Source organism: Stomoxys calcitrans, chromosome 3 (genome assembly GCF_963082655.1).
Source record: "Stomoxys calcitrans chromosome 3, idStoCalc2.1, whole genome shotgun sequence".
Taxonomy (NCBI): domain Eukaryota; kingdom Metazoa; phylum Arthropoda; class Insecta; order Diptera; family Muscidae; genus Stomoxys; species Stomoxys calcitrans.
The window spans coordinates 126,078,372-126,083,984 of NC_081554.1; positions in this window are offsets into that span (position 1 = coordinate 126,078,372).

Here is a 5,613-nt window from a genome sequence, read left to right on the forward strand (position 1 = left end):
TTATCAAGTGAAAGCTACCGGGCACGCCCACAGGTTGCGTGGAAGGGGGGTCAGGTGGCACTGGCTCTTAATTGAATACTGAGTGCCTATGGTACTCAAGATGACAAAGCGGGTTATTGTCGCCTTTAAATAGCCGATGGCCAATATCAGCGTCTGTTCCCAGAGTAGGGGCGACTGCAGGCGAGCGTCGGACCTTGAAGCAAGCGGCTCGTCATAACGAAGGATGTATGTGCAATCCCACAAAACCCATGCAGTTGGGGAGCTGGGCCAGTAACCGCCCACGGAAAACTATAGAACTACTATGAGAAACAAAAGAAATAGTAAAAACGGAGATTTTAATGCGAAGATAGGGAAGTTTAGGACTGGACGTTATCCACGAGATAACGTTCAGTAATGGGTTGAGGCTGATAGATTTTGGCGCGGCAAAAAACATGGTAGTTAGTAACACCAGATTTCAACATAGAAATATTCACAAAGCCACATGGTTGTCACCCGATCAAAACACGAGGAACCAAATTGATCACGTTGTGACAGATGGATGGCATTCAATGTATGGATGTACGATCAATCCGTGGAGCGAATGTAGATTCGGATCATTTCCTTGTTGCAACAAAGGTTCGCATACTTTCCTCGCCATGTTTGAACATGGCGAGGAATGTATGATCTGACACTGCACAGAAGCTCGACATTGAGAAGCTGCAAACACAACAGTTGGCAACGGCATTCTCCACTCGACTAACCCAACTGCTTGATGAAAGCACTCCTTGTTCTGTTGATATAATGGCGCAGTGGCAAACCACTGGTATCCCTGCATGCTACTCGGCTGTGCCGAATACATCGACATCATAGGTCGGTCACTGGAAGTAGTAACTGCAGCCTTTGAAAGAATCGAAAAATGGGTCTGGCAGTAACTAGAGATAAGACGAAATGGATGGTTGCAACTCCCAAAATGCCATGTACAACCGAGCAGATAAAGAAAATGGAGAAAGTTGGGAACCACAACTTTGAGAGACTCAGCAACTTTGACACCAGTTTTGAGATAAAGCGAAGAATTATGCTGACAAACAGATGCTGCTTTGGATTGCTGCTTGGCAGTTTAGAAACACGACGAAGATTACACTATACGGTTCTGAGGCATGGGTAATTGTGAAAGCAGATAAGACTGTATTTGGCTTTTTCCTAAAAATTGGTCCAAAATTTATTTTTTTGAAGTGTCTAAAATTTTATTTGTTTAATTATTTGTTTAATTATTTGCAATATTTAACAAAAGTAAAAATCGTCATCAAATACTAAAGCCAAATCGTCGAAATGTTTAACAAAATAATTGATTAGCCCAATCTTTCTTAAAAACTCAGATATCCGCACAAAACGATCTAATCGCCATATAAATATTGTTTCAACAAGTAATACACAGTTTAGTTCTTGTTTCGTAAACAAATATCAAATAGATAAGGCAGTATGTCGGGAATAGTCGGAATTATTCCGACTTTTCTTGCCTATCCCATCTCCTAACAATTAGAAGAAAATATGACAAAATCCCGACTTTGTTATATATCCGATTTCCTGTTCACCTGACCGCCCTTTATCGAAATCACCATAGTGTTTGGACGAATGAAGGCATCCGCTCGAAATATTGCAAGGATACATCTTATTGATGTGGATAGCTGAGGATTGCAAATACGCCTGATTTGACTGTCTGAGCCCATAAACGTCTGAATTTTTATTCAATTTGGTACGTAAGGAAAAATTATGCCCTCCAATACTTACACCATATCCCACCCACATAGGTCCATAAATTCGTATAGCCCTCTGTTAAAACTTCTCTAACAAGTTGTCGCCATACATCGTTGGGCTAAAATTTGAATAGGACTGCACTCTTTGATATGAAAGACGTATCCCCTGTTCCTTAATGGAATATTCGCGGGAAAATATGTATATATTAAATCTTCCTATAAACACATCCCACGATATGACTTTTTAATTTGCAAGTGGTTTAAATTACAATAATATCTTATATTATTTTTTTTAAATAAATCAAATATTAACTGATTCATGTACCATACATTTTTAGATGAATTCATGCTGGTGGGTTCCAATATTCAGCTCGACCGAAATCAGTCCGTTTTTACATTTTTTTTTAATAAAAATTGGATTTGACTTTGGTCTTGTGATTTTGGAGAATCCTAACTAATGGCATGGGGTATCCCGACTTCATGCTTTGAGTACCTAGCAAGCCTATCCTGTAAACATTGCCGACTACAATTTTCTACCAAAAAATTTTTAAATATTTTTATCCTTTTCACAGTTACAGAAGGCTTTTGAAAAATTTTCAATTTTTGAAATTTTATAGTTCTTATATTTTTATACCCTCCACCATTGGATGGCGGAGGTGTTACAACAGAATTTCGTCATTCTGTTTGTAACACCTTGAAATATGCGTCTGAGACCCCATAAAGAATATTTATTCTTGATCGTCATGTCATTTTAAGTCCGTCTATCGAAAGCACGCTAACTTTCGAAGGAATAAAGCTAGCCGCTTGAAATTTTCCACAAATATTTTTTATTAGTGTAGGTCGGTTGGGATTGTAAATGGGGCAAATCGGTTCATGTTTTGATATAGCTGCCATATAAACCGATCTAGGGTCTTGACTTCTTGAGCCTCTAGAGGGCACACTTCTCGTCCGATTTGACTGAAATTTTGCATGTGGTGTTTTGGTTTCCTCACTTCCAACAGGTGTGCTAAATATGGTTCAAATCGGTACATAACCTGAAGTAGCTACCATATAAACCGATCTTGGGCCTTGACTTCTTCATATTTTAGAGGGCGCAATTCTCATCCGATTTGACTGAAATTTTGTACAAAAGGTTCTCCCATAATCTTCAACATACGTGTCCAATATGGTCTGAATCGATCAATAGCTTGATACAGCTCCCATATAAACCGATCTCCAGTTTTGTTTCTTAATCCCCTACAAGCCGCAATTCTTATGCGAATGGACTGAGATTTTACACAATGACTTCTACAATGTTCAGCATTCAATTCATTTATGGTCCGAATCGGACTATAACTTGATATATCTCCAATAGCATAACAGTTCCTATTCATTATTCTTTGTTTGCCTAAAAAGAGATACCGCACAAAGAACTAGACAAATACGATCCACGGTGGAGGGTATATTAGATTCGACACGGCCGAACTTAACACGCTTTTACTTGTTTGATTTGTAACTCGCATAACTTTTGACTGAAGAATCGGACCTTAGCATATACCGCATCAAATATATAGTATAATTTTACATTATAGTACAGTGATTTTATTAGCTTTCCAAATCAGTTAAAAAATTTAAAATCGATGCAGAAATGTCTTCAAAAACAACAGAATAAGGGAAAAGCCCCAGCGAAAATATGAAAAAAAATTTGTGAGTCGAATTTCTTAGACACTGTAAAAGATATCCCACACATGTTAGCATTTTTTTTGTAGGAAATAGCCGAACCGTGTCCGCTCCGTTGCGCCTTATTTAACTCCCTTATCTATTTTTAGGGTGAATACACTTCACCCTGAATGAGGATATCGAATTCGTGTCACTGTAGCGCTGAACGCGTTGGAATCCTGGCGAGAACATCGGACAAAGCGGTGTTTATCCCCTCTTTATGTTGGCGACATTTGCGAGGTTCAATGCCATGCATGGTCATTTAAAAAATGTTCCCCAAAGAGGTGTCGCACTGCGGGACGCCGTTCGGACTCGGCTATAAAAAAAAGGTGGCTTATCATTGAGTTTAAACTTGAATCGGAAATTGATGTGTGAGAATTTGCCCTTTCTCGGTTCCTGCTGGTAATGTTCTTCCTTACGGTAATGTTCTAATTAGGGGAGGGATGGCACCTCTTATATTTCGACTCAAATATAGATATCAAATTCGTGCTGCATTTCCAAATCCCTTTAATTTGAGCCCCATATTGCCATGGCCGGTAAATATGAACCGTTTGGAGGGTTTTTTGGGGCTGGCACTCCCCACTGAAAATAGATATCAAATTCGTTCTTTATTCCCAACGGAAATGAAGTTCAGTTTAGGGGGTGCTTTAGGGCGCACCCCAAAACACTTTGCTACAAAATTGGATATCAAATTCGTTTTCTACTCTCAAATACCTTTCACTTGAATCCCATATTGTCTTATTGGGTCAAATATCCCATTTGACGTATCTTTAGGAGGAAAAGCGCCACCTAGACTTGAACGCAAATTTTAATGGCATTTTCGTAATCTACTCTCTAATACCTTTCATTTGAGTCCCATATAGCCATGATCGGCTAATATGCCCATTTATGGGCATTTGGGTATGGGCGACCTCCCATTACTTAGACCTAATGTTTTATGCCATATTTTTAATCTACTGCCTAATCCTTTTCATTTGAGTGCCATATTGACATGAACTTCGAATATATCTGTATAGAAGATTTTTGGGGTTGGGGGGTACAATGCCATGCATGGTACCCCCCAACCGCTGGGTACTTGGACCCAAATTTTAATAACATATTCCTTTTTTGGTCTCCAATACCTTTCATTTGATACCTTTATTGTGCCCATCGGACCACTTTTGGATATGGGATTAAGGGGGTCTAAGATCCAACTTTGGAGGCCATACGATCGGAATGACAATGTTAGTATGCCTCCATCCTATGGCGGAGGGTATAAGAACATCATTTAATCTTAAATAAGTAAAAGCGTACTATGTTCGGCCAAGCCGAATCTTATATACCCTCCACCATGGATCGCATTTGTCAAGTTCTTTGCACACTATCTCTTTATAGGCAAACAAAGGATAATGCATAAAAATTGTCATGCTATTGGAGCTACATTAGATTATGGACCGATTCGGACGATACTTGGTTTGGATGTTCGACAGTATAGTAGAAGTAATTGTGAAAAATTTCTGCCAAATCGGATAAGAATTGCACCCTTAGGGACTCAAGAAATAAAATCAGGAGATCGGTTTATGTGGGAACTATATCAAGTTATAGACCAATCCAGGCCATATTTGACACACATATTAGATGTCATAGAAAACCTCAGCCAATTTCAGCCAAATTGGATAAGAATTACGTCCCCTAGAGCTCAAGAAGTGAAGATCCAAGATCGGATTATATGGCAGCTATATCAGGTTATGAAACGATTTGGACCATACATGACACAGTTGTTGAATGTCATAACAAAACATTTTGTACAAAATTTCAGTCAAATCGGACAAGAATTGCGTCATCTACGGCTTAATAAGTCAACATCCAAGATCGGTTTATATGGCAGCTATATCAAAACATGGACCGATATGACCCATTTACCATCCCAACTGACCTACACTAATAGGAAGTATTTGTGCAAAGTTTCAAGCGCCTAGCCCTATTCCTTCGAAAGCAAGCCTGCTTTCCGCAGACAGACGGATGGACGGACATGGCTGAATCGAATAAGAATGTCAAGACGATCAAGAATATATACATTTTATTGGTTCGAAGATCAATAGTTCGATGTGTTACAAACGAAATGACGAAATTAGTATACCCCCATCCTTTGGTGCAGGGTTTTAAAATAAATTTATCATATGCATCTGCACAATAAGGCCTT